Consider the following 23,907-nt stretch of genomic DNA (forward strand, 5'->3'; position numbering starts at 1 on the left):
CTACTGCTGCCCTGGGGCTGGGGCCAGACCACACTCCCTTTCCACCAAGGTGAAAGAGCTTTCTAACTGACCTTTGAAGTTGTCTTTGGTGTTTATGGATTGAGAAATCTGGGAACCGCAGCTACTGCCCATGGTTCTGTGCCCTGAAACCTGTTCCAGTCCTGTCCATGTGGTACTGCGCAGTCAAGGTTGGGCTGCACTCTGCTCTGAGTCTGGTGCGATAGACCTTTCTTGTTAGCCTGTCAGGCTGTCTTGGGCTGGAAATTTCTTTCACTTCTTCATTTTGTGACTTCTGCTGCTCTAGAATTTGTTTAGAGTCATTTTTTACAGATATTTTATGGGCTGTGGGGGAAGAGCTTCTACTGGTCCATCCTTCTACTCCACTATCTTGTCTCTGCCCTCTCCCTTTGCCTCATTTCTTACCCAGCCTTAATCACTGATTGAACATTGCCTCAGTCAAACTGAGACCTGTTAAAGACCTTAGCCAACATCTCCCACTGCATGCAGGGGCCCTCTCCAGTTGTCCTGATCTATATCTGGCCACTGGACGCAGATGGCTCTGGAGGAGAAAGTGAGGCTAGTCACTTTGCACAGCCCCTCCTCACTTAAATCCAATTCCCTTTTTGCATGTCATGGCATCACCATCTGATGTCATGGTCCTCTTGGAGAATGAAAGACAAAGAACAACTGTGTGAGGAAGAAAGTTTCCAGTAGGTGGACTCGCTGTGGCAAATGTGCAGGAGGACATGAACAAGAGCCCCACAGGATGGGTAGGTAGGCTTGGGCTGTGATATGCATCATCTCATCAAACCAGTTCAGTAAAGCACAGATCCATTTGAGTAAGCATGCACAAAGAAAACTCAGCCTATGCCTTCTGCACATGTGCTTTGACCTTTTTTCTACAGAATACTTTTGATGTAACAATGACATAAATTAGCTGGCAATAATCTTAACACTGGGTTTTCTATAAAAGCTTAGACACCTACTAGCTTTTCACATTCTAATTATTAGCTACAAAAACTATTTCCATTGGTTACTAAAATGATTATAAAGAAGCAACTCTAAGCTCCTCCAAGCACTGAAGGTTGTAAAGGGCCCATTTACCAGCTACAGGCCCTATCCCCTAGACACAGTGAATATAATGGTGCTGGCTCACACAAGCTCTCAAGAACCAATTGTTAAATCTTCAGTGTGAGTAATTACACCTCAGAAATTGGCAAATGCTGCAAATCAAGGTTTGTTATGTTGTTTTGATTATTTTAAATTTAAAAGTGTGTTACAGGTATTTTTTTCCTGGACAACCAGTTGTTAAACATTTACTAGCACACCTTGCCTAGGAGTTACCGTTGAGGCTGGCAGCACTGGACAAAATCTCCAATACTTAGAAGTGATGACTTGCCCTCACTGGACCTACCCATCATGATAACTGATGCAGGAATACTGTTTGGTTAAAAAAAAAAAGTTTTTAACCTCTTACTAAAATCTCAACAGATTATTTTTCTTAGAAATGACTACACACACACACAGCCAACTGGAACATAACATTTAACCACCCCTCAGCAACAGAGGCCACTGAAGAACAGGTCACCAATAGGACACCAGGACCCACTGTCAGCTTGTCACCAAATGCCCACATTTGGTAGGGGTAGCAGTAGTAGAGAGGATCCCTCCCTGGAGACCCCATGCAGACTGAGGGGGAGGGGAAGAGCACAGATACTTCAAACAGTTTCAAAGACTGATGGGAATGGAATGGTTAGGTCCAGGAATTAGAAAGGGAAAAGAGATTGAGTTATACTCAGGAAAGGCAGAGGATTCAGGGTCAGGGGAGGAATACATGGTCATGTGGGTACAGAGGACAGGAAGGGGAGATGAGATCTAGGATTAGTGGTATGGGGGGTCTGGAATTAGAATCCAGATATACAGTGTATGGGTATGGAAATTGACCCCAACAACCTTCATGGCTGGGAGAGAAAATAAAGAGAGGGAATGTTAATGAGAGTCTATGGGGATGCAGAGCAGTCCAGCTTCAGGAACTTTTGTAGGGTGTCCTGTACCACAGCCTCCATGGAAAACTCATAGTCCCCACAGTATTTGTTCTCATTGCCTATTTGGGGTGGGATGACTTTGGGGTCCCCAGCCAGGGTCTTCATCTCCAGTAGGGCATTGTCCTGGGACATATCCACCAGTTCATACTAGCTCCACTTTCCATTCAGGATGCAGGTCACCTCACTTTGCTGTGACTTGATTTCCCAGAACTGATGACTGAAGTGCTGTAAACCTGGAGGCCACTTATGCTGCGTCCCAGAAGGGCTGGGTGAATGCCTGAGGGTGGGGACAGCAGGGTCCTTTGTGGGGTGGGCAGAGAAGGGGGAGTGTGCCAGGTTGGGCCCAGACAGACAGATAGATGGACTGAGGAGCAGGAGGAGGCAGAGTCCTAGCTAGGACCAGTCTGGGGCAAAGGACATGGTTCCACTAGAGCTTTAGATTTCTGATACCATTATTAGGTTTGTTTCCCAATGAGATAAAAAACAGAAAGGAAAAGGACCTATATGTACAAAAATATTTATAGCAGCTATTTTAATGGTGGCCAAGAATTGGAAATGGAGGGGATGCCCATCAACTGAGAAATGGCTGAACAAGTTGTGGTATGTGATTGTGATGGAAGACTATTGTGCTATTAGAATTGATGAACAGGATGCTGTCAGAAAAACCTGAAAAGACTCACATGAACTGACACAAAGTGAAACGAGCAGTATGTACAATGACCAATTGCGAAATTCTGTAGGCTTATGATGAAAAATGCTCTCCAACTTCAGAGGAAGTCTAATGCATACTTTTTAAATTTTATTTTTGGGTTTTTTAAATCTATGTTTTCTTTCACAACATGACTAATATAGAAATATGTTTCTCACAGCTGCATACATGTAACCTACATCAAATTGTTTGCCTTCTCAATGAGGGGGGAGTACAAGGAGGCAAGAAGAGAATTTGCAGCTCAATTTTTTTTAAATGTTAAAATTTGTTTTTGCATTTAATTGGGGAAAAAATAAAATACTAAATAAACGGTTTTTTAAAAATGAAATACATAGTATGATAAAGGAAGACAATTGTAATTAAATATAATTAGGATATTTTTTTAAAAATAAATTTGTGACAAAAAAATTACATTTCTGAAAACACCTGGAGAGAAAAAAAACAATGTGAAAAACTAAACCATCTGAGCAGACAATAAGGATGTTATAATTAATCTTAATGCTAATGAGCTACTCAGCTATCAACTCTTACTAAGGCTTAAATTCTGATAAACTGTAACAAGATAATTTGACTCTAAGAAGCATCAAATGATATAATTTCATACAGTTGTGGAGGTCCATGGACTTGGAGAAATGTCAATGAGGATATGTTCTAGGCTCCCAATAGTATAGCAAATTGCATAAACCTTTGATGGAAACCATGTATTATTCATATAAATACCTCCTCACTGCTTTCTGAACATTTTTATTTACTTTACCATAGAAAAGAAATGATGCTTTAAACATATAAGGCTAAAGCATGAATTAATAAAACAAGAAATATGAAATACTTAAAACATGAAATTGTAATCCATAATTCCTATTACATTCTCCTGGGATATTGCTATATAAAACATTACAGCATGAAAAATTTAATAGGGGACTGCTGAACAGTCACAATTCACTAAAGTAAAGGTGAACTGTGACTGTTCTACACTATCTGAACAACTTCAAAGCCCATTCCTTTTAGTAAGCCAAGACACAATTTTGGCTTATCCTCTGGCAGTGATCATTTTGCCCAAGAAGGTTCTAATTCAGACCTGCACAACTTGTCTGTAGGTAGGGACTAAAATTAAAATAGGCTTTGGGCTGCCAATAGGTTAGATTAGAGACAGACTGATGGTTCTTTGTTGTCATGGGTCATATGACAAAACAGGAGACAGTTTGCACTAGAAACCCTACATTTTTCCCAGGCTGCCCAAAATCCTGTGGCAGGCAGCAAGCAACCCATGGGCTATATATTGTATAGGATGGTCTAGTTCATAGATTCCTAAAGCAGGCCCCTTGGGGGAATGCTGGAATGATCCTAGGGGACATTAGTAGCCTCAGGTGCATTTGGAGGACACTGAATAAAAATAACAGGTTGGTAGAAGCATAAGAAAAGAAGAGAAGATTTTTAAAATTTGAAAAGTCATTTATATACATTTCATCTGTTATATAACAAAGTTAAAGTCATAGTGATTACATTATTTTCCAAATAAACACACAAAATGCAAGTTATAACCAATCAGTGGTCAAGTCCAAAGACAGGCCTTAACAAGCAAGTGTTGGCATTTGAGCATCTTTTCCAGCATTGTTGGGAAGTCCAACATGCATGGGCAGGACTGTGTGTAATGACTTGTTTACAGTATGATACTATCTGTTATAAGATGCAATGTTACATCATCAAAATTTCAATGCAGGGGAAAAAACAAATTTATAATAAATTATTAAGTAAGATATATTTTTTAATTTTATTATTTTTAATTCATTTTTATTTATTATTATGTTTTATTCATTTCAGACACAAATTTAAAAAAAAAAGTTAAAGGGTTAAAGAAAATAGATCTTTTAAAAAGAGAGTGGTAGGAGTGGAGCCAAGATGGCAGAGTAGAAAGACAGACCTGCTATAGCTCTCCCCCCATAGCCCATAAAATACCTGTAAAAAATGACCCTAAACAAATTCTAGAGCAGTAGAAGACACAAGACGACAGAGTGAAAGAAATTTCTAGCCCAAGAGAGCCTGGAAGGCCAACAGGAAAGATCTATTGCACCAGGCTTGGGGTGGAGCGCAGCCCAGCCTTGGTTGCATAGTGCAGCAGGAACAGGACTAGAGCAGGCTTCAGGGTGCAGAATCATGAGCAACAGCTGCAGCTCCCAGATTTCTCAACCCACAAATGCCAAAGACAACTTCAAAGGTCAGTGAGAAAGCTCTTTCACCTGGGTGAGAAGGGAGCAGGGTCTGGCCTTAGCCTGGGGCCCAGGGCAACCACTGCAGCACAGTGTCCATTTTTGGAGCCCTCAGCCTAAAGACCCTGGGAGAATCAATTGGCTGATCTAGATCCCAGCCCTGAGTGGCGGTACTGGGGTGAGGAGGAGCACTGATGTGGTAGAGCTGGAGGTGGTTGTGGAAAGAGAGCCCTACTCACAGATCTTGGGCAGAAAAGCGTATGGTTGCTCCCAGACCAGAGCACAGGCCAGGTCCTCTCCCTTGATTGTGCCACCTTGGAGGAACTGAGAACTTACAGGTATCTGGAGTATAAGATGGAAGGAAATACAGTTAATCTTTCACAAAATGACTATTATGGAAGACTTTTGCATAACTACACATATATAGCCTATATGGAATTGCTTGCCTTCTCAGTGGGGATGGGTGGGAAGGAAGGAAGGGAAAGAAGTTGGAACTCAAAGTTTTAGGAATGAATGTTGAGAATTGTTTTTGCATGCAACTGGGAAATAAGAAATACAGGTAATGGCTACAGAAATCTATCTTGCCCTACAAGAAAAGAGAGAAGATGGGGATAAGGGAAGGGAAGGCTATGATAGAAGGGAGGGCAGATTGGGGGAAGGGATAATCAGAATGCACGGTGTCTAGGGGTGGGGGGAGGGGAGAGATGGGAAGAAAATTTGTAACTCAAAATCTTGTGGAAATGAATGTTGAAAACTAAAAATAAATTTAAATTTTTTTTTTTTAAAGGGGAGTAGTAGGCCAAATAAGTTTGGGATCCTCTGGTAGTTGAAAGAAATCTCCTTCTGCCAGTCAGCTTCAACTGAGGAACCTATCAACTCCAAAACTCACAAGACTAGGAAGATCTCTCTCAAGATCATTGTTCAGTCACTTATGCTCAGGGAAAGAAATGCAAGTCAGAAGAGGCAGCCAGAGATTGGAAATCTAATCTACTAAGTTTTGTCTGTCTCAACATATACACTGTCACTGCTATATGCAAACATATGCCAAAGCTGCTTGTAGTGAAGGAAAGCCTCTCTTTCTCATGGGTGATTCCAGAGAAAGTTTTAAGCTATACATTCAAGAGAAAGGAAGGAAGGTATATGTGTGTGTGCATGTGTGCGTGGGGGGGGAGGGTGTGTGTGTGTGTGTGTGTGTGTGTGTGTGTGTGTGTGTGAGAGAGAGAGAGAGAGAGAGAGAGAGAGAGAGAGAGAGAGAAGAAGAAGAAGAAGAAGAAGAAGAAGAAGTTGCCTGTCTTTAAAATCTGAGTGGAAAGCTCCTTCTAGCTTAGTGACCAACCTACTTTGATGAAGCCCCTCCTCCTACAGCCATCATGGGGACTGAAAAATTGCTTCATCTTCTCAAAGTCCCCTCAGCATTGAACACACATGGTCCCAAGAGTGGCCAGGAGAGTAAAGTTCAGCTTCTCATATGATCGGTGTGATGTGTATTACCCCCATTACACTACGATCATGGATTTAAAGCTAGAAAGGAGCTCAGAGACTATTCTGAATCAGGAAACTGAAACAAACGACTTGCCAAGCTAATATTTGTATTTGAACCCAAGTCTTCTGATTCCAAACTTAGCTCTCTTTCCTGCAACATGCCACCCCTTTGTAATGCTGTGGAAGTCCCAGATATTTATCACCTTTATTTTATGTCTTTATGGGTCTTGGGAGTTATTGATCAGGACATGTTTGATCAGCTGATTTTCCACTAACCCAATTGATAAAATTACAGAAGATAAGGAGCAGATAAGAGTGAATATATGTATGTATGTATTATGTATTCAGCCTTTTATGAGGTTCTCTAATCAAACTTGATGAAATTAACTCACTACTGATTAGCTAAGTATTATTCGTAACCCTGGTAATCCTTTGGAAAGCAAGATACACTCTCTAGGAAGCAAGTTGAGTCAAGAGATTGCTTTGAGGAATGTGACCTATGGTTTGAGAAGACAGCCAGTCTTAGTTTCCGACTTGAGCTATGGAGAAGAACAGTCCCAGGGAGCCCAACTGTTCAACCAGATGCAGTGGCCAGGGGAGCAGCATGAAGACACCACAAAAAAAAGAAAAAATCTTGGTTCCTGAAGGGCATGAGGTATAAGTTGCATTGGCCATGTGTCTACTCAGTGTGTACTAGTGTATTCTGCATATGTGACTACTCTTCCCATGGTTACTGCATATGATTCTAGGAGATTGTTGTATGGTTGTATGTACCCAGATTTATTGCAGGAGGGGCAGGTTGGTTGCTATTATTATTAGAATGCTATCTCAGTAAATGCGTTTGCTTTGAGCTAATTGTTAATTACTTATTAAATATTAATTAATTATTAAAGGTTGTGTTGTGGTTTGGGGTGCTGGGAACCCTGAAATGTAAGGGTACAGGGACAGTCTGCCTGGAAAGAACCCAAGCAATCAGGACCTTTTTTCAGTCAAGGAGCAGTTTATTGGAACAATAGTAGCCGTTGAGATTCCTAGTTAGTCTGCAGCTTGATGTGGGGAGGAGGGGTGAGACTGATACTTTTATACAAAAAAAAAAAAAGACTGAGAAGATTTGGATGAGATTTAGGGTTTAGTCCAAGTAGCCTGGGGTGGGCCAGGTGCAATAGTGATAGGAGTTTTAAGTGGTCTGGGGTGGACCTGGTGCAATAGTGATAGGAGTTTTAAGTGGTCTGGGGTGGACCTGGTGCACTGGTGAAAGGAATAAAGTGGTCTGGGGTTGGTAAAGAGCTACTGGGAGAGGACTGTGAAGTAAACTAATTAAGTGATCTAGTTGGGCTGGGGTGGGTCAGATGCCTTGGGTGAGATGCCAGCGATCTTATCAGTTTAAATACGGAGCGGGGGGATTCAGGACTGGATTGCTTTCAAAGACATTGTCTTTTCCTTTAGAGGTCCAGGTCTCATGACCTCATTAGTTGGGGCTCATGAATTCATTCACAAAAGCACAGATTCATAGATTACCTTAAATTCATGATAGTCATCCTTCAGGGAACCCAACTTGCCAGTACAAGTTGGGGAAAAGGGTAGTTCAGGAGTGTTACATGTCAGAGATAATTAAAGTGAAAGATTCATTTCAGATTATTTAACTCAACAAGCATTTACTAAGTGTTTGCTGTATGCCAGGCACTGTGTAGGTGCTAGAGATAGAAGACAAGAGAACGGAAGTGCATTAGGCACCAGCTGAACCACAGTTCATAAGTAAATGCTTATTACCATAGAGCTCAGCTGCAACTAAGGCCACTAGAGAAGAAGGAAGGACAGTGAAAAGAAAAAGCAGGTGTGCATTGATTTAAATGTACAAGAATTTCTAACAATGATTGTAAAATAGCATTTGAGGAGTTAAAGAGTTCAGACCTGTTTACCTCAGAAAAGAAAGAAAATATATTCTCTTTGAGAATACCCTGTAGGGAGCAAGGTTGGGTAGGAGGTGATGGGCTGCTTTTCTGATTCCCTTCTCTTACCTGTGCTGCCCCACAGGTTCACAGCAAGGGGCTTTATCTTTACTGTTCTTTCATTAAAGCCATATCATCCACCTGGATATTTACCTGACACCCTCTCCTCATAGGAAAGGTTTATAGAGTGTCAGAGCTAGAAGGGACCTCAAAAGCTAGTTCAACAAGATGAGGAAACTAAAACCAAGAGGAAAGGACATGACTTGCCCAAGGTCACATGAAACCAGGATCTTTGAGAAAATTCTTCAAGAAATCATTCATTTCTGCCATAGGTAAAATGTGTATCTCCCCTCATTCAGTGCTTTTAAGACAGAGGTAGGCCTCTAGCTAAATGGAAGTAGTTGTGAATAAGCTTAGCTCAGTTAGATCACATCAGAAATAGTAATGTGCCAAATGAGGCAAAACAAAGAAAAAGAACAAACAAAATAAAAACCCTCATAAGGAAATAAATTTTAGAAAAACTTCGAATACATGAGGACAATGAATTTTAATACTTGAAGTGTGGGAGGTGTGGAGGAGCTGTACAAAACCTGTGTGCTGTGAGTTTAGGGGAGACATATCCCCTAAAATAGTAAGTAGAGGTTAAAATAAAATAGAGCTTGCAGGGTTGTGCTGATTCTGTCTCAAAATGGAGGTCTCCACTTTCTTCCTACCAATATAATCTGATGAGATTAACTACTGCCCTACCCTACCAAGATGGTCTGATGAGATTAACTACCAGGAAACACTTCTCTCAGAGCTGAACAGAGGTGAACTTGGGCTACACCAAAGTTACTCAAAAGTGAAGACATTATCCCCAGCCCCCAAATCATCTGACAAGTTGTCCCATCTAAAATAAGGAAAGTAGCTAAGCAGTCTCACCTGATAAGCTCCTTTTGTCATTTGCTCTAAAGCTGTGTAAAACTCTATATACATATGTGTGTCCCTCTGTTCTGGGGAGTTTTTACCAACCTAGCAACTGCCCATCAGTTGATGCCAATTAAATTTTTTATCTTCTAGCCTTGCCTCTTTGATTTGTTTACCAAGGAGGGAAGAATTACTCTCCCAGAGGATCTTAGGGTGCCTGTGCTGAGGAACTCCCCAAATAAGGCTCCCCAAAAGGTCAACCTAGTGAAGTGGCAGGTGGGAGGAAGAGGATGGAATGGGTAATCCCTAAATAACACTCCTATCTGAAGGTGGATCTAAATCTTGAAGGATTTGAAAACCTTATCTTAATAAAAGTAAGGACCTGAGGGAATAGGGGAGAGGGATGATGGAAATATACCAATGAAAGATGGCAAATTTTCCAAGAGCTGATAAGATAATTAACAAAACAAGATTAAGTGGCAGGGGAAATCAAACTTAGAAACTTTTAATGTAAATAGTGACTTGCTCTCATTCACATGGCAATAAAAGGAAAGGCATAGGGACCAGACCTGTGATTTCATTGAGTAAGGAATATCTCTGTCATTGCAAGTCATACCTGCTTCGCAATTTGTGGTCTTAGAGAGTTGCCTAGAGCACTAATGATTAAGGGACTTGCCCAGGTTCACAGGGCCAGTATGTATCAGAAGTAGTACTTAAACCAGCTGTCTATCAACTATGTCACATTACTTCAGAAGATTTCAACACAGATTTTAAAAAATCACCATCCAGCATTGTATTATAGCTTATGCAGGCTGAGATAGCCAGCAGGTGACTGTGAAGAAATTAAACCTAGCAGCCACTGGCATCAAGAAGTATGAGAACCATGAAACTAATGGAACAATGCTCAGCAGGGACGGTGGGTCTGGTGGAGAGCAGCGATGCAGTAGAGATAACAACACTTACATAGCACTTACTATGGGCTAGGCAACATGTTTTACAATCATTTGACTCTCATCAAAATCCTGATAGATGCTATTATTTTACCCATTTTAGAGATAAATTGAAGCAGAGTTTAAGCAACTTGCTAAGATTATTGGTTTGTTTGGTTTTTTTTGCTCAGTTGTCTGACTCTTTGTGACCCCATGTAGGGTTTTCTTGCAAAGATACTAGAGTGGTTTGCCATTTCCTTCAATGGCTCATTTTTTACATATGAGGAAACTGAGGCAAACAGGCTTAAGCAACTTGCCCAGGGTCACACAGGTAGTAATTTGCTGAGGCCAGATTTGAACTCAGGAAGATGAGTTCAAGCAGATTAAAATGCTAGTAATGGTCTGAGGTCAAATTTGAATTCAAGTCTTCCTGACTCAAGGTCCAGCACTCTATCCACTGTATTACCCAGCTACCCTTATGATGGATATAATGACATGATCAGAAAATATCAGCAGCCCAGCAATCTCAGAAAAATGATTTTATCTGGCTACATATGTCTTCTAAATTGTGTCCTTCATAAATATTTCCAACTCACATTGGCTCTTGGAATGTGTCTCATCCTATGTATTCCCTGGCCACAGGTACCCTTTATGCATGCCCTCCATATATGTTCCGTGGCCACACATATTTTATGCATGTGTGCCCTACCCCATTAGTAGTGCAATAATATCTCTTGTATACAGAGGTGGCAGGGAATCTTTTCTAGTTATGGGGTTTATTGTGTTTCTCAAGTAAGTATCTTTTGTATTGATATGTCTTCTGGATGTCTGAGAAAAACAAACATACCAGTAGGGGCTCATGAGACATAGTTTTGAGTAAGTGAGTATGTCAGACCTGAGGTAGTTGTGAGAAACAAAAGAAGGAATTTTGTTTCCACAGGATTAACACTACTCCCAACTTTTCAGGAGTGATAATAGGATGTCAGCCAGAGGGTGACTGGTTCTAACCTGAACTGTGACCTAGTAGAACCAGGCTTCTGATCAACTATGTATATTCTGATCAGTATGCCTGCTTTAACAAGCTGTTTAATATTATCCAACACACTCCCAGGGTAGAGCTAGCTAATTTAAATGCACATTCGATGCATGACAAGGGAGGGGGAACACATTTAGGAGGAAAACATGGAATAGGCAGTTCAGGAAGTTGCATCCAGCCACTAGAGAACAAGGGGGGAAATTTGAATCAGGAACAGGAAATAAATAGCCTTGTATTAGCCTTAGCAAGTGTGCTCATTTAGAGAGTTACCCATTTACAAGAAGGTAAAATAAAATAAGAGCTTTCCTAGCTTCAAGAATTAGTATTATTCTTTCTAGAGTGAGCACCCTTCTCACATAGAGTTTATATAAAAGTGAGCAATATGATACTAATATAAACAACATGGTATGATAGAGTACAATTGTAGCAAACCACCAACACACAGCCATACTCTTCAGGCAAAAATACAATAAACCACCTTAAAATTCTTCTCAAAAAATTATTTTTCTCTTTAATTTCCTCCAAATAGAATTACATTTTAGCATAATTTAATTTATTTACTTTTTCATTCATTTGTTTGTTTATTCTTAGACACTTTTCCTAAGTCTGCTTCAAGTGCCCTAAATGTTACATTTAGTTTGAATGAGAAATAAAATGGCAATGTATGTTTAAATGCTATAAAGTTGCATAGAATAGTAAAGTGAGTGACAGCATATAATTACAAATCACCAAGAATGTAGTGCAAATGGAATCCAATCCCACCTATTCATGCTTTCCTAGGAACAAAGTGTTCCAAAAAGATAACATTAATGATGTCAAAAGGGACAAAGAACCAAAGCTTCCTAGTTAGAATTATCAGAGTTGGAAGAATTATTTTTAAATTTCGCACTGGTAAATTAAAACCTTTTATTTAAAAATATACAATAGAATCTGTACCACTCATTTTGACATTTAATCATATGCTATCTTTTATTGTTACTTAACTTTCATGTGTGTAAGTTCTGTCTCCCCAACTAGATTGTAAGGTCCTTGAGGGTAAGGACCTTGTCTTTTCTTTTTTTTTATATTCCCCCCCTTTTATATACCACTCCCTCACAAGTGTCTAAATAAGACTGGGCACATAATAGGCTGCTCAGTAAATCTTTATTAAATCATCTGGTACATCCTTTGACCTTGTGTAAGATAGTACCTAAATTTTTGCATCAAAAATATGTCTTTCAATTCTGAAGGACTTATGATGAAAAATATTATCTACTTCCAAAGAAAGAACATCTAGAGTCTAAATGCAGAGAGAAACAAACTTTGATTTACTTTATTTTGCTTGTTATGTTTTTTTGGCCTGTGTTTTCTGTCAGAACATGACCAATATGGAAATATCTTTTGTATGACTGCACATTTATAACCTATATCAAATTGCTTGCCTTCTCAATAGGGTAGAGGAGGAAAAAAGGAGGAGGAGAGAATTTGGAGCTCAGAATTTTTAAAAATTGATGTTAAAAACTGTTTTTATATATAATTAGGAAAAAATAAAATAAAAAAGGGAAAAAGATGTTTTCCTTATATGAACTCATGCAAAGTAAAGTGAGCAGAACCAGGAGAATATTGTACACAGTAACAACAATATTGTAAGAATTATCACCAGTAAAAGACCTAGCTACTCTGATCAAAACAACAATCTAAGACATTTCCAAAAGAACCAGGAAGAAAAATGCTATGGAGAGAAATGGTTATTTCTCTCTTATATTAATAACCAATTATTAATTGAGATTAAGATTTTCCCTTTTGTATTTCCCCATTCAGAAATTAGCCCTTTGTATATTATTCAGTCAGCATCTGAAGGATGTTGCTAATAGATGAGATTGCCCAGATTCTCAGGGTATATGCCTTTAGATCTTGTTGGGAACCCCACCCAACTAGGGAAGCTGGTCATAATTAAAGATTAAAAAAAATTTAATCTAGGTAAATGTATTACCAATACAATATGAGCAGCTGCTATGAATATGCATATGTATTTTAAGGATCAAACAAAGTAGCAGAAATATTTATACACATCAGCAGACCCATGAGCACCAACAACTAAAGCATCCATCCCATAAGCAAGACTTCCCAAAGCATGTCCTCCCCTAGACAAGTTCCCCCCAAGCAATGTAAATCTCCCTGAATATATGCAGTTTTCAAACAAAGACTTAGCACCTGATTGGTTTAGCACTGAAAAGCTTGAAAGCCTATGTGACTCAGCACAGGATGTATAACAGCTGTGAGCTGGGCCAGAGTTCAAAGAAGCAAGACATGAGTGATTGAAATACTTGTGTATCTTTAGATCTGGGAACACAGTCCCTATTCCAAGGAAAAAAGGAAACACATGTAGTCACATACGCCTATTAATGAAAAGGGAACATCTTATATTCCATTAACCCTTCAGTAAATTCCAGCCCATTGTCTTCTGTTAAGACAAGCTTGGGTGGAAGTAGATGCCTTTGCATAAACTGGCAGGTGGAGGAGGCAGGATAGAGAGGAGTAAGATAATAAAAGTCTTGTCCTTCAGTCCCTCATTAGAATAGGTCCACCTCTCATGATAATATTCATTCTCTCATTAATTGTTAACCAGAGTTGATTGCCACCTGTTGGGAACACCCACTTCTCCAATGGTATATAAGTATCAAGAAGCCTCCATGAAGGGTCTTTGGTTTATGAGAAAAAGCCAAAGGACGATCCTTTTATTAATTATTCACTAGCCATAATTAATAAAATGATTAATTACCCAGAAAGTATGTCTCCTGGAGTTTTCATTCATCACACTATCCACCTCCAGTGGGGGAGAAATGATGAACTCTGAGTGCAGTTTGAAGCATACTTTTTTATTCTTTATTTTTCTTGGTGTGTGTGTGTTTTCTTTTGCAAAATGGCTAATATGAAATATGTTTTGTAAGACTTTTCACGTATAATTGATGTCAAATTGCTTGTCTTGTCAAGAAAGCAGGAAGGATGGAAGAGAGAGAGAGAATTTGGAACTCAAAATATTTATAAAATGATTGTCAAAAAATGTTTCCATGTAATTGAGGAATATTCCACAAAATAAACAAAAATTATAAAGGTATCTTTGTGATCGTGTCTATTGTACAGAGTAGGATGTAGCAGAAAGTTGGCCAAGGACGCTCTGGGTGGCCATGGACAAATCACTCAGCCATTCTGAACTTCATTTTCCTCATCTATAAAATAATTCATTTGGGCTAGAAGAGAGGTTCTCAAAGTGTGGTCTATAGACCCCTGGGCATCCCTGAGACCATAGTAGGGAGTCCATGAAGTTAAAATTATACTAAGATATCATTTTCCTGCTAAATAGCATTTCCTTTTCTAACTATGTGGCTGATGAGGCTATGGTTTTTTTTTTATACCTCAATCAAAACACACATTGCAACAGATTGAATGCAGAAGCAGAAAGGAAAATCCAGCTATCTTCTATTAAGCCAGACAATAAAGATATTTGCCAAAATATGTAAAACAATACTATTTTTCTCACTAAATTATTTTAAATTTGGAAAACATAGTTATTTTTAATAATGTTAATAGGTTTATTACTATTATTTGAAATTGAATTAATAAATGTTTTTAAATTTTTAACTTCTAACATGGCAATTATTGATAGATATAACCACATAAACAAAAGCTCTGGGGAATCTTCCATAATTTTTAAGAGTGTAAAGGGGTCCCAAAGAGTTTGAGAACCACTACGTTAGATGATCTCTAAAGTCCTTTCCACTGTTAAATCCCTGGGTACTGTGCTCCTTAAAAATCACTAGAGAAGATGACTGCACACCCTCTCTTGGAATGCCAATTCTAGTTTTTCATAGTGGCAACCATTACTAAGTTTGTTCCTAGAAAGTCAAACAAAGTTAGTCTGAATATAATTGTTTTAATTCTCTCAAAGCTGGCAGAAGATGCATATAGAGATATGCATGGGAGCTCATAGTAAGACAATGAGCTCAATGAAGGATGAACAAAGCAGACCTTGTATCTTCAGAGCAATTCCCTCTCACCTCTCCCTCTCTTCCTGGCTCAGGATGCCTGTGTCAGCTAAAATTATGGTCTTCATATGGTTAATCACGATATGAGAAAGGAATTTCTTAAGTGAATAGGTTGTAAATACAATAAGATAGGAGAAGTGTGAAAGTGTCTATTGAAATTATAGATCCAAGAGATCTGTGTTTCTTTTAACATTAACGTAGCATAACATAGTATATGTGCATAATACTAAGATAAGAAAAATTCCATTATTCAAGATAGTGCCTGGGTCAAGGCACCTTGTCCTTGGTAGTCATAAACAGAAGAATGCTCCTGGTCAGCTTCACTGGCTTTGTAGTTGTTCACACACAAAGGGGCATTTTGTGTTCGCTCAGAGAGCAAGACATGTCTGTTATGCCAAAGCACACAAAGGTGTTATGGTATGTTAAGCTCAGAGTGCACCACAGTGCCTCTCCTGATTGACCAATCCATGTTTTAGGCTTTTCTCAGGTCTTGGAGGTTCAAAATGGTTTAGGGAGAGGTCTACAACAGTTATCTTCCAAGGTATAATTCAGTCATGGAAGAAAAGATAGGTGTATCACTCCAGCCAAACTAGAATATTTGCTTTTCCCTTAATATACTTTGGGTTTCCTTCATTTTACTCCTTTTCCTTCCTCTACTTGGAATGGACTTCTCTCCAACCTTACTTGTCCAGAAATCTAAGATATATGGAAGTGATGGCCAAATGCTGAAAGTAAATAAAATAATTCAATTTAAAAAAAAGAAATCAGAAGGAAGAGACTATGTACTGAGATGGTTAAAGAAGGCTTCATGGAGGAGCATGGGCTCTGGTAGGTTTTGAGAAAATGATGAGATTTAGAAAAACAGAACAGTCTGTATAGCCATGAAGGCCTAGAAGTTCATAATGGCTTTGGTGGACAATGAGTGGATAGGGTGGCAGTAGCTTACACCTCTGCTGATAATCCTATTCCTGAGATGCATTTAGTTGAGAAATTAAAAGTCTATTAGGAAATAGAAAACAAGTCTGTCTTCTTTCAAAATTCAAACATTTAGCTGTCACAGCTTTTGCATATGAATTGGCAAATTATCCTCATGGAATCTGGTTTTGGTAATCTCATGGGTAAATCTAATGGGCTTCTGCAGTGAGGAATCCTAATCTCAAAGCATGATCAAGCAGTAGCCTAACGATCAGCCACGATGAAGTGTTTACCATCACAAGGACTTTAAATACTTGCCAAGGACATATACCATTTTCTGTATTTTTCTAAAGGACTCAGAGACAAGGATTTGTCTACATTATGCAAAAAATTCTCATGTGTTCATTTTTAAATGTCATAATAACAATGCTTTTCCTTTGAGTTGGAAGAAATCTGAAAAGTGAGGTTGATTCTGAGAGTTAACACAAATGAATCACCCTAAACCGTCATAAGGATGACTAGGGGAAACTGTTTCAGTGCTCTGAGAGATATGAATATATGATCATAGGAAATGAATAGGATCATCAATCTGGAGATGAAAAGGACCTCAGAAGCCATCTTTACACATGGAAAACTGAGACCCATAGAGATGAAGTAACTTGTTCAAAGTGGTAGAGGTAGTAAATGTTAAGAGGCATCATTAATTGGAACCCAGTTCTCCTGTTTCCAGAGCCAGTATTCTGAACCCTATATTAGAGACATTTAACAACAAAGAAGTTAATATGGAACATATGTAGAGATGAAAAGAGGATCAAGTAAGAGACACAGGAACAATCCACCTCTCGTTTTGGACTGCTGCAATAGCCTCCTAATTGGTCACCCGGCCTCAAGTCTCTCCTCGTACCAATCCATCCACACTGCAGCTACCTGAGAGATTTTCCCAAAGTACAGGTCTAACCTTATCACCCCCTAGGGCAAAGGAATGAGAATTTATTAAGCACCTACTATGTGGTGGGCACTGTGCTAAACACCGTACAGATACTTCAGTTGATGCCCCACTCAAGCTCCAGTAGCTCCATCTGGAATCAAATATTAACTCTTTCAGGTATTCAGCAGTTCTTGACAACCTGGTCTCATCCTACCTTTTGAGCCTTCTTACCTATCACTATTCCCCTCTCTTTCTATTCTATACTTCAGCCATGCTGGCTTATTTGCTGTTCTTTCCATACAAGATTCCACCTTCCATCTCCATGACTTTGTACTGGCCATCACCCATACCTGGTGCTCTCTTCCTCACCTCAGTCTCAGAATCTCTAGCTTCCTTCAAGACTCAGCTCAAACACCATCTTCTACAGGAGGCCTTTCCAAGTCCCCACTCCCCCAGCTGCTAGTACCTTCCCCTCAAAGGTTACCTTCTATCTATTCTCTGTGCGTGTGTCATACACACACACACACACACACACACACACACATACACTAAGTACTGAGAATATTTATTTTTTTGTGATATAAATCAGACATACACGACTGAAATGACCAAACTACAATAACATGTGTGTGTGTGTGTATGTGTGTGTGTGTGTGTACCTGCAGAGTATGTACAAAGGAGACATCCAGTGATTGAATTGTTTCTATATATTCTGTACCTAATCAACCTAGTAGCCTAGTGTTTAATCAAACCCAAAACTCTAGCTACTGGAGTAAGGACTCACTATTTGACAAAAATGCTTGGAAGAGTGGATGGCAATATGTCAGAAACTAGGTACAGACCAATATCTCACAATGTGCACCAAGACATGATCCAAATAAGTACATGACTTAGACATTAAGAGTCTAAGTTTATAAACAAAGTAGAAGAACAAAGAAAAAAATTGCCTTTCAAATCTATGGATAGGAAAAGAGGAGGTTTGGTTTGGGTTTTTTGGGAATTTCCTATTTTAATGTTAATTTAGTAAATATTTTTTAAAATTACAGCATTTCTATATTCTGCAAAACATAAGGATTATATATGAAACCATGAACTTTTGTTATGTAAAGAATTTTTAGTGCATGCTACAGTAGTAATAAAATCACCCTGTTTGTAACCCCTTTTAAACTCCTTTTTGTTTCTTTGGTGTATTTTTAATATTTTATTGATGCCATTTTTTGGTATGTCTATCTCAAATGAGTCTAGTTAAGCAAAACCAATCAACATATTTAGCAATGTTAGCCTGAAAGAGGTACAACACTCTGTCACTGAGAGGGGCTGGAGCAACAGAGAACTGAGAACAATGTCAAAAAAAAGGATCATGGTGATACCAAGGAGGAACTAAACGTTGGGAAACGATATGTGAAATCATGCAAAACATCTCCATGTTAGCCATATTTTTTTTTTTAAAAGGCAAGAAAAATAAAGTAAGAACATTTTACTTCAATTTGTACTCAGAATTGCATCTTTCTGTTTCAAGTGTATCTCTTGTAAATAATATATTGTTGGATTCTGGTTTCTCATCGATTTTGCTATCTGCTTCTGTTTTATGGGTGAGTTCAGCCCATTCACATTCACAATTGTGATCACTTACTGTGTATTTCCCTCCTTCCCATTTTCTTCTGCTTCTTCACGTCTCTCTTTATGTCCTGTCTCTCCACAAAAATCTCTTTTGCTTCTAACCACTGCCTCCCTTAATCTGTCCTCCCTTTCATCATTTCTCCCCGCACCTTTCTCTTATCCCCTTCCCCTCCTATTTCCCTATTGGGTAAGTTACATTTCTAAACACAACTTAGGGTGAATATATAGTCTTCCCTCTTTGAACCAATTCTAATGAGAGTGAGGTTCAAGCACTGCCCGTTACTCCCCCACTATTTTCCCCTCCATTATAAAAAGTTCCTCCTTGTGTGTCATTTTTATGCGAGAAAATTTTCCCCATTCTACCTCTCCCTTCCCCCTTCTTCCAGTTCATCTCTCTCATCTCTTCATTTTTTTTTTATTGGAGATTATCCCAACACAATCATGCCCTGCGTCTACATAGACTCCTTCTAACTTCCCTAATAATGATAAAGTTCTTAGGAGTTATATATTATCATCTTCCAATACAGGAATGTAAACAGTTTAATTTTACTGAGTCCCTTATGATTACTCCTTCATGTTTACCTTTTTATGCTTCTCTTGAATACTATGTTTAGATGTAAGATTTTTTATTCACCTCTGATCTTTTCATCAAAAATGCTTGAAATTCCTCTTTTTCAATAAATATCTATTCCCCCCCCCTCAAGGATTGTACTTAGTTTTTCTGGGTAGATTATTCTTGTTAATGATCTTAGCTCCTTTATCTTCTGGAATATCATATTCCAAAGCCTCCATTCCTTTAATGTGAAATCCACTAAATCTTATGTGATCCTGACTGTGTAGTTCCACAATATTTGAACTGTTTCTTTCCAGCTGCTTGAAGTATTTTCTCTTTGATCTGTATGACCAAAGCTATGGAATTTGACTATACTATTCATGGGTGTTTTCATTTTGAGATCTCTTTCAAGAGGTGATCAATGAATTCTTTCAATGTCTGTTTTATCCACTAGATCTAAGATGTGGGCAGTTTTCCTTGATAATTTCTGGAAAGATGATGTCTGTACCCTCTCTTTGGTCATGACTTTCAGAGTCCAATATTTCTTGAATTATCTCTTCTTGATCTATTTTCAGATCAGGTGTTTTTCCAATGAGTTAGTTCACATTTTCTTTCTTTTAAAAAAATTATTCCAACTGTTGTATTGTTTCTTGATTTCTCATGGAGTCATTAGTTTCTGCTTGCCCAATTCTAATTTTTAAACAAGTATATTCTTCAGTGAGATTTTGTACCTCTTTTTTCATTTGACCTATTCTGCTTTTTAAGGATCTCTTTCCCTCAGTGAATTTTTGTGCCTCTTTTACCATTAGCCCAATTCCGTTTTTCAGTGTTATTTTCTTCAGTATATTTTGTGCCTTTTTTTGCCAAGTTATTATTTCTTTTTTCATGATTTTTTTTACATCACTCTCATTTATTTCCCCAGTTTTTCCTCTACCGCTCATCTCTTTCTTTAACTCTTCCAGAAATTCCTGTTGGGCTTAAGCCTGATAAGCCTTCTCCTTTGAGGCCATGTTTGTAGCTATTTTTACATTGTTGTGTTTTCCTAAATTTATGTCTTGGTCTTCTCTAACACCTTAGTAGCTTTGTATGGTCAAATTCTTGTTTGTTGTTTGCTCATTTTCCCAGTCTATTTCTTGACTTTGAACTTGATGTTAAAGTTGGGCTCTGTTCACCTAGGGGGTGGAGAATCACTGTTCCAAGCTTCAGGCTTTTTCTTGCTACTGTTTTTAGAGCTAGTTCTGGAAGTCTGCATGTTTTTGGTGTTTCCAAGGTGGTTTGATTCTGGGAGAAATGTTATCACTTTCTCCTCATCTACATTCTAGTCTTTACACAAGAAGGGCCTCTGGTCCCCTGCAGCCACAAATGCTAGTACTCGCTTTGCCTTAAAACTGTGACCATGGCCCTGCTCCCTTGTGGCCAACCACAAGCATTCATCTATGCTCCAGAACTAAAACCCAGGACTGTGTATAGACAACAGAGATGCCAATCAGTGCCAAGTGTACCCAGTGCCTACACAAGGTCCCCTATAATCTCTTTCTGATTAGTTGTCTGACCCCCTTACTGTCTCTGGGCTAAGAGCTCTCAAAATTGCTATTGTAGCTGGTGTTGCTTTGCTGCCACGTGGACTGTGCGTGGGCCTCCACCCTGGTATCATAGACTTTTCCTGCTGATCTCCTAAGTTTTCTTAGGCTGGGAAAATTTCTCATGCTGACCTTTTGTTGACTTTGCCAGTCCAAAATTCTGTTTGAGGTATTGTTATTTGAGAGTTGTTTGGAAGGGAATGTTGAAAGAGTTCGGCTGGGTTCCCACCTTCACCCCAAAGACTTTTTTTCCCAAATTTTTAGAACATCTTTATTTAAAGTTCTGAGTTCCAAATTCTATCCTTCTCCTCTTCTCTCCTCTCCTTACCCCCTGAGATAATGGTAAGCAATCAGATATAGGTTATATATGTACAATTATGTAAAATGTTTTCATATTTGTCATTTTGTATAAGAAGACTCTAATAGAAGAAAAAAAGTGAAAAATAGCATGCTTCAGTCTTTTGAAGGTAGAGATGGAGCATCAGTGTCCACATCCGTACTGATCTCCCTGACACTCACTGCTGCTCTGGCCTAAGAGCCTTTTCTTCAAACATCAACTTTTCCCCCCAAAGGTAGGATATCAAGGACAGATCAATGTTTAAGCCTTGGAGGCAGACTGTATGAATTAAAACACAGCAAGATTGAAAAGGAGCCTTTAATTCAGTGGTGGATGAGGAAGGAGCTGATAGACCCCACTGAGAACAAAAGGAGATTTCCACACTACTGCTCAAAGTTGGGACATTCGTGATGAGACAGCTATCCCTATGTTTTGTCCTGCTGCTTAGAGATGGGGATGTAAATGATCAGATACTTAATGAGATTTTTCCTGCTTGGGGGAAAGAGGGGTTAGGACCTGAGATTAAATGGAATACACAGTCTATGTGCAAGCAATACTTTTGATTCTAATATATTTCTGCTTTATTACCTTGATTAAGCACTTCTTAAAATTATGACTTTGACAAAGGTGATTCATTGAGAGCTAAGCAAGAGAGGAGGCAGAATAAAGGTGTTAAGTAGATTGGGGGGTTGAACTAAGTGATCTGATTAGTGGTTATACCCCTGCACAGAAATGTGCAGCCCTTACAGAGGACTCCAAAGAGAGGAACAGGACTAGCTAAGGAGAGACAACTCACAAATGCCCTGTGAGAAAAGACAAGTTGTACTGATACACACATGGGTCTCTGATGGTGAGTGGTCTTTACTCTTAAATCAAGAAGCATTATATATTATTCTAATATGGTGTTTGTTTTTTCTTAGCAGGTCAGCCTGTCTAAAGTACATTGAAGCAACATTAAAAAATCTTTTTAATATGTCTTCATTCAATTCTCTTTTACTGAGTATAAAGTTTTGTCTATCTAATGGGCAATTTGTACCAGACTTTCCCACTTATGTCTTAATCTACTTCTGTATTGTTTTAATATTTTCCCTGTAAAATTCCAGAATCCCATATCTAGCCACCAGGTTTTCTAGGGAACCATTGCTCACCTAACAGTGTATCACTAAGTAAAAATAGTAAGAACATCCATATTGGGCACAGATCAAATGATAAATGAAAAAAGTCAATCCTAAATGGCACTTATCCAGAGGAGAAATGAGTTATTCTTTAAATGTATCAGTGTTTTCAACATTACGCTGTCTGTCAATACTGAAACATAATAGCAACATAATTTTGTGGAGGAACACTAAGACCTCTTCCCTCTTTTAGAAATGTTGGTGTTACTGTCCTTCAGACGTTTTCAGTCGTATGAAACTTTGTGACCTCATTTGGGGTTTTCTTGGCAAAGATACTGGAGGGGTTTCCCATTTCCTTCTCCAACTTATTTTACAAATGAGGAAACTGTGGCAAACAGGGTTAAATGACTTGTGTATGGTTTCTTCTTCATTCTCAAAGAGGACAATGACATCAGTGAGCTGATTCCATGACTTACAAATGAATTGGATTTAAGTGAGGAAGGGCTGTGCAAAGTCACCAACCTCATTTTCTCCTCCAGTCATCTGGGTCCAGTGACAAGATATATAAAGTTTAGGACAACTGGAGATGGCCTTTGCCCAGGGTTATACAGCTAGTAAGTGTCTGAGATCAGATTTAAACTCATCTTCCTGATTTCAGGCCCAGCACTCTATCCATTGTGCCACCTTGCTGCCCCAGTTTTTAGAAATATGAAGAAATACAATTTTTCCATCTGAAGGCCTTTTTGGACTTAACTTGAATGAAGAAAACATTGTCAATACTTAAACTCCTAGAAGAACAATGCCTGAAGTAAATTCTTTTCCATCCTTACCATAGGCCTAAACAATTTCTCAGAGAACCTATTTTGGGGGAGGGAGAAAACAATGTGTATATAGATAAGTAAACATAAATGTTTTTTTATCTATCTCTGATATTATTGTGGGAGAAAAATATTCAAGTGAAGAAACTCCCTCTGCCATGACAAATCAGCAACTTGTCTGCAGTTTATTGTCTTAGAAATTTGCCAGGGAACATGGAAAGATCTAGTGATTAGCTGCCTGTCAGTCATACAGCCAAAATCTGTGCGATATGGCGCTTGAATCCAAGTCTTCCTAATGCTGGCCATCCTCCTTATCTTCCCCTCCTACCCCACCCACCATCTTGGGCTCTACTCAGATCCATAGTCTCTGACCTTATCTTGCCAGAACCAGGCCTTCTCTTCCAGGCCATCGCCACACCTGGCCTCAGACTATCTTTCTCCTCCCCACCAGACTTAGCTTTTCAACTCCTCTTTATGTGTAGTCTTCCCCACTTAATATGTAAGCTATTTGAGGGCAAAGATTTCTTTGCTTATATTTGTGACTCCAGAACTTAGCCCAGTAATTGGCATGTGATGAGCATTTAATAAATGAGCTATCTGTTTATCTCTCTATCTACAGGGTGCCTCAAAAGTCTTAGACAACATTTTTGGGGTACCCTTTGTCTATCTAGCCAGCTCTCTATTGGCTAGACCAATCTGCCTGTATACTGATAGATTAGACATATGAGAGAGAGAAGGGGGAGGGGGAGGAAG

The 23,907-nt window shown here is 38.9% G+C and overlaps 1 pseudogene; it reads right to left on the reverse strand.

Moving 5' to 3' along the window:
* Window positions 1–1,794: 1,794 nt before the first annotated feature.
* LOC140502714 (SH3 domain-binding glutamic acid-rich-like protein 3 pseudogene) lies at window positions 1,795–23,564 on the reverse strand (annotated as a pseudogene).
* Window positions 23,565–23,907: the final 343 nt, after the last annotated feature.

This window comes from Notamacropus eugenii, chromosome 4, assembly GCF_028372415.1.
Source record: "Notamacropus eugenii isolate mMacEug1 chromosome 4, mMacEug1.pri_v2, whole genome shotgun sequence".
NCBI classification, from domain to species: domain Eukaryota; kingdom Metazoa; phylum Chordata; class Mammalia; order Diprotodontia; family Macropodidae; genus Notamacropus; species Notamacropus eugenii.